The 13928-nt window shown below is 30.9% G+C and overlaps 2 long non-coding RNA genes across 3 annotated transcripts in view; one reads left to right on the top strand and one right to left on the bottom strand.

Annotated features, from left to right (window-relative positions):
* LOC144848831 (uncharacterized) overlaps positions 1-13928 on the bottom strand; it is a 183539-nt gene that overhangs the window by 68412 nt on the left and 101199 nt on the right. The gene's annotated exons all lie outside the window — the stretch shown is intronic.
* LOC144848821 (uncharacterized) lies at positions 2443-11158 on the top strand. Of its 2 annotated transcripts, XR_013613930.1 has the most exons (5): positions 2443-2559; positions 5251-5280; positions 9448-9516; positions 10171-10254; positions 10873-11158. It is a non-coding gene; the product is annotated as an uncharacterized LOC144848821 (long non-coding RNA). The 2 variants fall into 2 exon arrangements; XR_013613931.1 differs by lacking the exon at positions 5251-5280.

Raw genomic sequence — 13928 nt, 5'->3', positions numbered from 1 at the left:
TGACAGCATGCGTGACACCCTAGTACCTTGGAATTTTCCCTGGGATGACAGTGTGCGTGTAACCTTGGAATTTCCCTTGGGATGACCGTGTGCGTGACACCTTGGTACCTTGGAATTTCCCCTGGGATGACAGTGTGCATGCCCCCCCCCCCCTGGTACCTTGGAATTTCCCCTGGGATGACAACAGTGTGCACGGCACCCTGGTATCCCCCTGGAATCACCCCTGGCATCTTGTGTTTCTACTATTTTTGTTATAATATAGAATGCTTAGGAACCTGTAGAACCAAACCCTCTTGTCAATAACCTGTATATATTAACATAATATTTTTATGTACATAATAATTCCAAGAGAAAACATTTCTAAACGTCAACTTACAATTAGTTGTAATGAAATAATTACTGAAGTAAACGCACAAAATTACTGCAGTAATCATTTCATTATAATTGATAAGAAATTAACCCACAAACCAGCATGATTGTCCAACATTTTTCAGATGACCTTTGACCCCAAGTAAGTGCCGTATGCTTGTTATTGTTTTGTATCACTGTGCATTTTTTCCTTCATTTTGCCATTCATTGTTAGGGGTCATGCAAACTCAAGTAGGGGCTAACTTTGATCAAGCCTTTGGTACGGCATCTACCAAAACGTCAGGTAGGTTCATGCAATGGGTATTAATACCCAAAGAAAGGGTGCAATCTAGAAGTAGTGGTACAGTCTAGAATTAGGATACTAACTTGAAGAGCGGATATAGGAAAAGGTCATTCAGAAATTCTAGAAACAGATCGAAAGCACTGCCCTTTTTGTTTGAGAGAAGAGTTCATAATATTAATACAAATTGACAATTTTCATTCACTAACATTTTACTTTTTTTAATTCAAGTTCAACTTTAAAATGAGATTTTTGTTTTTAAGCAATTCAAAGAACGGGTCATTCTAAACAAAAAATTAAAACTTTAACTAATGATGTTACTGTATTGCCAAATAAATGCATTTTACTTTAAAGGCCAAAACTCGAGTAGCGAAAGCTTACTTATTTTGGTCTTTTTGTCACATTTTATTGTTTATGTTATTTTATGAGAGTGACAAATAAAGTATTTACGCAATTATATCGTTTCTTACATTGAATCCAATACACATTTCAATTGAGATATTCAGATATTTACACCTCTTAGAAATGTGTATACTCTACACTTATTTTTGTTTTATTTCAACAATATTTTACGAGGATGGTCCATCCAGCCGAAGCTGATCATTAGGGACCCTCACAAAAATGCAATATGATAAGACATAAACATATAACAATTCTCACTGATTGTAAACAATTAAATTAAAATAAATAGAATTTATAAAGATAAACAAAATCAAATAATGCACAAAAAATTAGAATTTAAAAAAATGTAAAATTAGTAATTAAATAAAATAAAATAAACATGTATTGTATGTATGTATGTATTCCCCATCCTCTCCCACACCACCTCCTCATCCTATCCAAGTAATGTGTCTACAAGGACTTATGCTATATTTCTTTCTATCAATCTAATGTTAGTTTCATTATGACGCACGACTTATTTCACGGAAAACATAAACAATTACTAATAATGAATATTTTAGTGGTAATTGTTTCTCAACATTGATAAGAAATTGAGAACTGAGATTGACAATTAAAGTTTGTACATACGGATTTAAATCTGATTGGTTATTTGGTTGTTGGACAAAATTGTAGACAGTTGATTGGTTGGCTTAATAATAGACAGTTGATTCGCTGGTAGATTGAAACAAGTAAAAGATAGTTGATTGAAAGATTGACAAAATTTAAATAGACAATTGATTGGTTGACTAAGGTGTAAAGAGCCAAATAGAGGACAAAACTTAAAAGAGAGTTTATTGGCTAGTTGATCAAAAAAGTTATACTTCATTGAAAGATAGACTCATGGTTGACAAAATTAATGATTCATTAATGGTTCATTGTGATCGTTTCTATCTTTGTTCATGAAACATCTAGTATAACTATAAGAAAAAATATTTGGAAAATAAATTTTAGAAAAATAAATATATAAAACAATAAAACATCATGTTCTAATTTATTGATATATATCATGAGATATATTGTCCCCCATAAAAAAATAATTTTTTAACATTTTTGTATAGAATAGAATATGTAGAATATGCCATTTCAATGTCACATAATAGTCGGATCGAAACAACATTTATTTACCAGAAAAAAAATGTAATTTAATGCAAAAAATAGTCAAATTGTCTGAATTTTTTGGTTGAATTTAACTATTTATTTTGTTATTTTACAAGTGAAAACATTTTTTCAGTTCTTTTTCCCAATGGAAGTGATTAACCTTATTAAAACTACAAAATAACCTATTCAAAGTCTGAGTTTATTCTTCATTTTTCATGTTTTTGGGGGACAATAAATGTTTACTGATAATTTTCAGAGCCGATCACCAATGGACCAAAAACCCTTCCAAGAATATGAAGACAGGTGGCGCTAATTGGGCCCCACAACAGACGACGTCAACAACGACATGGCCACAAGGACAACAATATATGGTAAGATATAAATATAAGATCATTTCATATTTCAATACCCGATTCACTTTAAGAATCTAGTAAAATGTCAACTCTGTCTACACTATAAAACTACTTTGACAAAAAAAGTGTGCTCAAATATGGTAGTGATATGACATCATCGTGTCCATATATATATATTTTTTTGTCACATCAATTTTGATAGTGTGGACAGGACTTAAGTTCTGAGTCAAGAAACAGAACCCTCAATGTAAACTCCAATTTATATATTTTTATGTAATTTTATGGTATAAATTTGTAACTTTTTAAACTTGTATAAATATTTATCTAACAAAAAGTAATCAGAAATTAAGTAATTGAATAAACTAAACTTAATATCAGGCCAAACTTAGTCAGATACAGGAGAGGTGTGTTAAATCAGTAGTTTTCATAACGATAATAAATACTTTATTTTAACAGGGAAATGCTTGTATCACCACAAGTTTTTCTTGTACAAGGCCCTGTTAAACTTAATACATTACTAATTTTAAAATAACTTAAGAGAGAATAAAATAAACAGAAAACCTTAATTACATTTATGCTAGGAGTACAAAATAAAATTACACCAATAATCTTTTAAAATTATTGAAAAATAATGATTTGGTTTTAAATTAGTTTTATTTTAAATGTATACAAATGTATCTGGCTATTTTCACTCATAAGTCAGAATTTTCTGGTCTTCTTTATCTATGCAAGAGTTAGATTTAATAAAAGAAATAATAATATACTAAAATATTAGAATTGAACCTCAGTTTTACAAATCTATCAACTATGATTGTTTTCAAAGGTAATTGAATTCTACTGTAGAATCATATATTCGGTTATACAGATAGATTTTAATTATTAACATGTTCGATTATCTAGCACGCCAGATTCAGTACTTGATAGAGAACGTACAACTAGCAACAATGAATATTTTAGTACTACTGTTAAGCGTTTTACAGCATTTATGAAAGTCAATGTTCTAAGATTGACGATTTATGTTTTGTATCTGTACCTACTGTATTGAATTGTTATTGGTTGGTTGGTTGTCCGACAAAATCCTAAACAGTTCATTGGTTGACAAAATTACAGACAAGTGATTGGCTGATTTGATTGAATGAAGTTATAGTTTGATAGTCACAGTTTATAGACTGCTGATTGGTTGACAAAAGTATGAAGAGCGAATTGTGTAACAAAGTTATTAAGACAGTTGATTAACCGGTTGAAACACAAAATCATACATAGACTGTTGATTGGTTGATAACATTGTAGACGGTTGATTGGCTAAATATACAAGGCAGTTAATTTTGAAACAAATGTAAGAAATTTGATTGAAACAAGTCAAAGAAAGGTGATTGGCTGAAATTATACGCAGTCGACAATACATCATTTACTATTGAATTGTTAATATGTTTTTTCAAAATGTTGTTTTCTTCCTATTTTCAATGCTTAACATAGGAGGTACAGTAATATTATGGTTTGAAAACTAATTTACTCTTTAATCTAGTGTGTGACAATGTTTGTAGATAATTTAGAAAAATATAAAGATAGGGGAGTCCTTTTATTATATAACCGCATCATCAGTAGGCCCATCATCAACATCCTTAGCATTATTGTAATCATATCGTAAATGTCATTTTCATTAATATAATGACAGTGTCATCAGTATTGTCATCATTGTCACCATCATCATCACCATTTTCATTCTCTTCATCTTTATCATCATCATCATCAAATATCATCATCATTGACATTGTTTTGCCATTAATTTCATCCTTACAGCTAAAATGTCATGATTTCATTATAACATCATCATCATCTAATATTATCACCAATATTGTCATTATTCTTGCAATATATTTCCATCATCTTATTAATATTATCATTATATTGTCATCATCCTTCCTATTATTTATGACATCATAATCATTTAAAATCATTATCAATATTGTCAGTAGTAAACAGCATGGTTCATAGCCAATGTACTTTGTACCATTTTGTGTCAATAAGCATGTTAAATTTGATGGTTTTAAAATCAATGTGTTAATATTATAATTTTTACATTACAAAAAATCTGAAATATTGTAAAAGTATTTTGTTCAGTGAAATTCTGAGTAGGATTTAATTATCAACATTATTACCATATTTGGCTATTTACAAATAATAATATTATCATTTTTGGATAATCATCACTGTAATTGTCTATAAACACACTATACCATTTGGATAAACTTATTTCCATATTTGGCTATTAGTATATCCCACAAGGCCCCACCACAGAAAGCTGAAAACATTATTGGATGCAACTATACAGTATTCAAATACATGATTGCTAAACAAAAAAATAATTATATTATTTCTTAATTTGTAGCAACATACTAGAAACTCGCACCATTTAGTTTTATTTATTTATTTTAATTTTAATTCAAATTCTCACAGGCACATAAATAGAAATATAAAATAAACCATGACATTAAACTTAGCACTAACAAATTATATTTTCTATGTACAGTACTATAAACTCTATACAACTGCATGTTTCAATATTATTATTTTTCTTTATGTTGTAATTTAGTATACCTTACATCTGTTATCACTACGTATAAACATATGTTAGTTATTTTTTGTAAAATTCTGCATGAGTTCCACTTACATGTAAACCTGTTTTATTTACCTTTGACATTCTTAAAGGAGGGAATCCAGTCTCAGCCACCCAAGCCGGTAAGTAGACACACATATGCCCACTCTTCATACGGACCTCTTACTCATCTTCGGGTTTTGAAAAATTATAGTGTTTTTCGGCATGCATGATGTACGAGATTTATTAGTTTTGATAACGTCACGGTGAAGAATTCATATTAATGGAATCAGATAGAATAGAAACTATCACATCATCATCAATGTATTTACTGTAGTTTAATCATGACAACTGGTTGGGTATTGTAGTTGGTTTATAATTAATTCACTATACTGGCTTTGGTATAGCACTCTATCCCATAAAGTATAACATACTGAACTCCTATCTCATAAATGGTGACATACTGAACTCCTATCTCATAAAGGGTAACATACTGAACTCCTATCTCATAAAGGGTAACATACTGAACTCCTATCTCATAAAGGGTAACATACTGAACTCCTATCTCATAAAGGGTAACATACTGAACTCCTATCTCATAAAGGGTAACATACTGAACTCCTATCTCATAAAGGGTAACATACTGAACTCCTATCTCATAAAGGGTAACATACTGAACTCCTATCTCATAAAGGGTAACATACTGAACTCCTATCTCATAAAGGGTGACATACTGAACTCCTATCTCATAAAGGGTAACATACTGAACTCCTATCTCATAAAGGGTAACATACTGAACTCCTATCTCATAAAGGGTAACATACTGAACTCCTATCTCATAAAGGGTAACATACTGAACTCCTATCTCATAAAGGGTAACATACTGAACTCTTATCTCATAAAGGGTAACATACTGAACTCCTATCTCATAAAGGGTAACATACTGAACTCCTATCTCATAAAGGGTAACATACTGAACTCCTATCTCATAAAGGGTAACATACTGAACTCCTATCTCATAAAGGGTAACATACTGAACTCCTATCTCATAAAGGGTAACATTAACGGCTTAAAATAATCTTTGTAACACCCCCTATTTAGGGGATAATTTCCCATTAAAATGAACTAGGAGCGATATGTGTGCTATCATAACGGCCGTATTAAGGGTAAACTTTTGGTCCTGGAGTTGTCATATTAATACAGGTTGTACTGTATGAACATTTAATATACTTTATAACAGTTTGATCAATTATTATTAATAACATTAACATGTTTCATAATGGTGTTGATTATGAAATTACAAAAAATATATTGATAACATTAGTTTTAGTCTTATAATATTTTCTAATATCATTTATACAAAATACATAATATTTTAGCCTATAATTATTTTAATATGTTTCATTTGTAATATGCTTCCATTGAGATCAGTGCTACTAAATCAACAAAGACATTTAGTATATTTTATATATGTATGTGACCCCTTCATTCAGAGATGATGTCATGGTGTCCTATGACCTCTGCCCCCACCCAAAAAAACCCTCTATTACTGAATAGTGTTCTATTCTCTATAGTTTAATGCAGGCTTTGTATTGACTTACATATCAAATTGATAGCAGAAGATATTTTAAACCTTCATTACATTTACTAACTATATATTTCTTCCCGTCGTCTTGTGCGGTTAAGGACTATACCGTAGGTCCAATGTACACAAAATGCTCGTGTGCACTTTAAAGAACTTAGTACATCTTTCAAGACGAGTAGGGGGTTACCCCGGTGTACTAGTTCACACTCAGCCACTGTGAGTAGGCTACTGGGCCCTCTGGGAGATTAGTCCTTGATTGAAGAGGTCACACAGTATAAAGAAGAAACAAAAACTGGTTTTAAACAAAATGTTAAAAATCAAAACAATATATCTGTATACCATATCTATACAACTGTTTGTGGTTCTAGTTTTGTATTTCCAGTATTTTGTTGATGTTTCTATTAAAGACACTAGACCTGCAATTTTTGACTTTTTGTAAAAATAATGCAACTATATAACTTTACAAACATGAAACCAGGTCATTTCTTGTCTTAAATTACGTATTATATAAAGTGAAAAACAATGCACTACCTAAGTAGGTCACGTCGAAAGTTCTCTTGTATGTTTCTAAGCCTAACTTAGTTAGGCTTAGTTTTGTAGGCCAAGGTGGTGAAGAGCGGACATTGTACGCTAGCTATAGGCTTAGCCTGACGTCCCATTGCTAAATTAATTGTCTTTCCTTTTTTGGCAGAATCTATTAAAATAAATTGGAGAAGACCTGGTATTTTCATACCCTTTCATTCAATCGGTCGAAGTGTGTGCATTACATCTCAATATGAAAATATCAATTTGTGCGCGATATATATTGGGATTTATAACGGGATGCTAAAATTATTAGAATCGACTTATTTTTTACTTTTTTAACCGTTTAAAGACAAGGAAATATCGCAATAGGTCCATATAATATGTGTGTGTAACCTTAAATTAGGTCAAAGAAACATAGGGCTAGTGTCTTTAATTACAGTCTGGAGAATCTAATTTTTAAATTTACGTTGTTTTATTTTGATCAAATAAACTACTAGACTTTGTTTGAAATTTAAAGTTCAGATCTTGATGTGGCTTGCCTTGATTGCTATCACAGCAACGGATGTGTATCATATCGCTAAAAGCAACTATAAATAATTTATGCAGCTACCAGGAAAGTGTTTGTTAATTCATATTAATCAAAGTACTGCAATGAAGATACTGTTAGGATAATAATTATGAATTATGATATGTTAAGAAAAGTTTGTCAGTACCAATAACAAAACTAAATTAAACAATATTTATATTATTAAAATTCTTATTTTTACCAACTGACTTTTGAAAAATGTAAATTGCAATTTAAGCTACAACTTTACTGTATTTAAAGATGAGTTTTCCCTGAAAATTATGAAAAATAAGGATTTATAAAATCAAACTTTAATAGGCCATTTTACAGTTTTAATGAAGTTATTCAATTCCATATTTTAAAAAAAAACAGACTATATTTTTAAAGATATCATAAGTGTTTGTTGAATCAAATCTTCCAAACATTATTAAACCAACTTTAGAAAGTTTCATTACAAATGATAACGTGTCATAAATCTGGTAGTTAGTTTGGAATGTAATGACATAATAGAGTAAAAAAAGCCTAAATAATAATCATAACGTATAGGTTTTGGCCTAAAAGCTGTTCCCACTAGGATGTAACGCAAGAATGTGAGTGAGTTGACCAATCACAAGCGACAGTTTGGACGATCCATCGCATCGTGATTGGTCAAATTACATATGTTGTGCTCACGTCCTTGCGTTGCATCCAAGTAGGAACCAAGAATATGATATTAATATTAATAATAATTCAAAATTATTGTTCAATTTTGCATTAAGGGTTTTATTTTAGGATGTTAGCATGTCACTTTTAAACCTTTTTGTATTAGCAACAATTTCTATTTTTTCCTTGTGTTTTTTAACTTCTAGTATATTGTATGGTATATTGTATCAACTGCACATATATTAAATTGTGTGTTTATTTTTGTGCTATAATTATGATTTTTTTTTTTATATAATTTATTTTTCTTTAATTTCTTTTCTAATGGTCTTAAATGTTTATAAAGTTTTTAGTTGTCAAATATTTAAATTTCTTTGATGTGACAGGGATGGGTGGGTGAAAACATTCTTCTAAAATAGTATTATTTGTGTGCCTCTCTTGTTGAGAAATGGATTCTTTGCAGCTGTGCAAACTACTTTAATTATTACCTGTATATAGTGCATGGAAGGGATGGACCTATTCTCATTCCTCAGCAGTATCTGCACATATTGTGTATAAAGAGTTATTTTAATCATTTTTTCAGTTATTGTGTGTGATATTAATTTTATATCGGATATAATAATTTGTTAAGCCTTGAAAATAATCCTTTTTTTTACTGTACTTTTAATCTTTCCTTGTAATATGGAATATAAATAAATTGATGTTAATATTTATTTGAGCATATTCTATAACTTGTTTTTTACATTTTGTAGATGAAAATCCAGTACTGAATAAGATAAGGCAATATGATATAATGATAATATTACTAAAAATTATTTTTAAATTAATATGTTAATGTTTACTAAACCATTTAACATCATGTAAAATAAAATGAGAAGTCATCTACCACAAAAACTACTTTATATTCTACTAGTGCTTCTATTACAATTACTTTCAGTTTGTTTTTTTAATCAAAATGAGTTTACTAGTATTTGGTATGTTCCATTGTTGTTGCAGGGAGGTCAGCCAGCTGATTGGAGATCAGGAGCTTTTTCTGGACAGTTTGTGGCACCTAATCAACAAATGGTATGTCTCATTTCCTGCATAATTTCTGAATTCACAGTTTTGTAGATATAACAAAATAATAATAATTAATATATAGCTTATTTCCTGTGATCCTTTTGTCATGTAAATGTATTTGTAAAATAAAGTTAAAATGATTTAAAAGCCTCCCTTCGTTCGTCGTTAAGGATCAATTCAATATAACAAAATAGATAAATTTATACAAAGAATGATTTTATAAAGTATAAAGCTATGTTGACACAAATATTGGTCCTGCGCCGCATTGAATGCATTACAATGACATGGGAATTGTACTGTACGTGCCATTTTGCGGAAAGGTGCGAGACATTGCATGAAATGCATGCAAAAATTTGCGGCTGCATATTCCTGAACTGTGCAATGATGCGCACCATGGCTGCAGCCGTGCATGTTATTGTAGGAAATGACACAAATTTCACGACTAGTTCATGACACAGGTGATAATAATTTGTGCATACTTTACGCTGGTTTTTTAGGTAATAGGTTGCCCATGCAGACCATGTGACCTAGGGTATGGTGCGTAAACTATGGCACAACATTGAATGTGAAACAGTGCGGACAAAAATGTGTGTTAGTGTAAACGGGACATAACTAATCAATATATATATATAACAAGTGTTGAATACTTCTTTATTTTAGGGAATGAGAACAGGTATGGCATACAATGCAGCAGGAGCACAGCAAATACATAGACCACCAACACAGCAAAATACAGATCCATTTGTAAGTAGTCTATCCACAATCCACAAAGCGCCACATAAATAAGCGCCACAGTCTAGTAAGCGCCACAGTCCAGTAAGCGCCACAGTACAGTAAGCGCCACAGTCCAGAAAGCGCCGCAGTCCAGTAAGCGCCGCAGTCCAGTAAGCGCGACAGTCCAGTAAGCGCCACAGTCCAGTAAGCTCCACAGTCTAGTAAGCGCCACAGTCCAGTACGCACCACACAAGTAAGCAGTCATGCCAGTAAGCGCCGCAGTCTAGTAAGCGCCATAGTCTAGTAAGCGCCGCAGTCCAGTAAGCGCCTCAGTTCAGTAACGCCGCAGTCCAGTAAGCGCCACAGTTCAGTAATCGCAACAGTCCAATAAGCGCAACAGTCCAGTAAGCGCCACAGTCCAGTAAGCGCCACAGTCCAGTAAGCGCCGCAGTCCAGTAAGTGCCGCAGTCCAGTATGTGCCACAAATTCAAAGTTTTTTTTATTAAAATTGACAATTTTATTTTTTTAAAGTAATTATTTACCAATTATTATATGCTGTAGATGCCTTTATTTTTATAAATGTTTGATTCAATTTTGATAAAGTGAGAAATAAATTTATTTTTTAATATACTTTTTTTATATTTGCAGGGAAGTCTGTGAAGCTAACTGACAAATCAAGATATATATATATATATATATATATATACACAAGTTAGCTCTTTTAAGAACTAAACATATTCATCTGAAAAAGAAGAAAATATAAAGATATTTAATCATAGCGACATTAAAAATATCAGAAATATCATAATTTACAGGATGTAGCAAAATGGTTTTTAGTTAATAATATTTGTTACCAATGAATTATAAACATTGTAATTGTCACCCAAAATCATTGTTTTCCTCACAAATTTTCAGAAGAGGAAATATATCTTGAAACAACATAATTATATTAAATCATTTTATATGGATAGAGTTACAATTAATTTAATGTAAACAATTAAGAGCCATTGTCTGTAAAAATCAAAGATTTGGTGGCAGATGTAAAAAAATGGATTTCGCTCAAATTTTTACCATGAATAGACATTTCAATAAAAAGCATATCTACAACATTCATTTTAATTTTTAGCCTCCGTTGTCATGACAACGGTCAATTATTCAAATTTTGATGTTTTTGCCATTTTTCACAGATTTTCTATAGTAAAAAAGTACAAACTTGTATACTCATTTTAACCAAAAATACTTACAGTATACAGTTTTTGTTTATAGCAGTGTAAACAACATGTATTGAGTTTCATTTAATGTAGAAAAAAAAAATTTACAAAATGGAGTTTGGTTGATACCATTATTTTAAAAAGGGGTGTTTTAAAAAAAAAAATTTTTTATAAAAGTATACCTCATAAACGTACCTATAACTTCCAAAGTGGTGTTTTTATATCAATGAACTTTTGTAATTTGATAGTCAATAGGTTTGTCAACAATAATCACGAAAAAAATACTGGGGTAAATTTCGTACATAGGTTTTGTGTTGCCAGGAAAATACGAAAAATACAAAAAAATACAAACAAAATATCAACAAACAAAACACATGAAACACAATTTAAATATGGCTAATACAATAATAAAATGTATATGTGGCTTGTCATAATGCTACTAGAGTCATACGAATAGTTTAGATAAAATAGGAGAATGTGTTGCCAGGTTTATTTCAATTAATTGCCAGAAAAACAGTATTTTGCATTGAAATACTGTATTTAGTTGATGGAAAATAACGTTAAACTTTGAAATAATTGCGTCAATGGTTTTTATAAATTTTTACATCTATTTTGTGTAAAGAGATACAGAAAGACCTTGCAAAAAATCTGACCTTGTAAAGGTCAAAGGTCATTTGAGGTCAAAAGGGGTCAGAATGCAAAACAGGACAGGTCCTTACTTTACTACAACTATTAATGTTTGATCAAAATTTACAAGATAGTTCATAAAAAATTCTCAACAATTTTCATTTTTTACCTCTATTGTTACCTTAGCAACCATATCTATGTGTAACTAAGGAAAGTAATTTTTAAAAAAATCGAAAAAAATGGCGTTTTTATGAATACAAAGAATTTATTGCATTTGTAATTTTTCTCAATTTTACTTCTACTGCATTCTAATAATCTTAAAGTGATGACAAACATGACCTTGTAAATTCATTCATTTTTAGGTCAAATGAGGTCAACATTTTACCATAGTAACTGTTTCTATGCGAAAATATTTTTAAAATATGGGTTTTTTTAAATTTACATTTTACATATTAAGGTCAAATGACATCAACATTTTACCTACAGTGTATTGTAGCAACTGTTTCTATACGTAACTAAGTACAATATTTTTAATATGGGGTTTCATGACTACAAAAAATTGATTACATAGCTACTACTTTCTCTCCAAATTTACCTATCTACTGAATCCCAGAAAATGTCTGATCTTGTGAAAGGGTCATTTGTTGGGTCAAATTATGTCAAAATGTATTATTTATGTTATCTTAGAACCTGTTTCTATGCGTAACTAAGGATAATTGTTTTTTAAAATACAGTGTAAGTGGCCACCCTCGGGACCTGGAAAAGTGGTCTGCCGATAAAGGGCCAAAATCACGTATTATGGCTATGCACGATATTCTTAACGAAACGAGCCTCTCAATTTTCCAGCTAATTGTATTATTATTTATAATCAGGTGGTTTAGTTTTTTTAGCATTTTCAGACAAATTTTATAAGCTTTTAACATATGAAAAATGGTCGGTCAAAATCTGTGTAGTTTTCTCATCTCTTCACAGTAATGTTTTTAAAACCACTTCGAAATAAAGCTAATATATAAATAAATACAATAAACATGGACCTCTAATTCATAGGTCCATGCAATAAGTATCACATTTTTCGGGTGGCCGCTTTACGGGAGGTCATTTATCATACAAAAAATCTCATTTTTAGTATAAAAAGGTGCCCGCAGCTGCTTACAGGAGGTGGCCGCTTACGGTAGGTACCAAATGCACTAATTAGATAGAACAAACAGGCTTTTCAAAGTGCGTTCGTTAAGGGAGGTGGTCGTAAATAAAATATGGGGTTTTCATGAATAAAAATAATCACAGAATCCTTACGAATATGACCTTGTGAAATGGTAATTTGAAAATGCTAATAAGGCACAAATTTAAATTTGTATAAGATAAGTATGACAAATCTAAAGAATATCTCAATTTTAGTTACCATAGTAATTGTTGCTATGCATAACTAAGGGAAATTAAATAATTATCAGATAATTATTAATTAATAATTACTACTGAATCCAACCATCACAGTAAAAAAACTATAGAATTTAAAACCAATATTTAATATAAAGTGTGATATTTTACATGCTGACCTTAAATGAAATGAAATTTCACATCAGGGCTTCAATATTTGTTATGTAGCATTAACATATATGAGTATATCATTGACTTTTGATTGGTTCAATTTTGGGGAGGGGAAAGTGGTAGATCCAGGAGTTTTAAATAGTTAGGGGGTTTGAGACGAGGGTCTAAAAACTTAACTTTATGTCCTATCTTTTGCATTGCAATTTTTAACTTGGGGTGGGTGGGGGCTTGGAGAAAGGGGGAGGGGTGGGATGGAGGAGTTTGAATCGGTCTATTGGTTGGGGCGATGGTAGCGGCAGTGTGGGTTGTACTTGAATGCAT

The sequence above is a fragment of the Antedon bifida genome, chromosome 7, assembly GCF_963402885.1.
Source record: "Antedon bifida chromosome 7, ecAntBifi1.1, whole genome shotgun sequence".
In the NCBI taxonomy this organism is placed as follows: domain Eukaryota; kingdom Metazoa; phylum Echinodermata; class Crinoidea; order Comatulida; family Antedonidae; genus Antedon; species Antedon bifida.
This window is presented reverse-complemented; position numbering and strand designations above follow the sequence as displayed.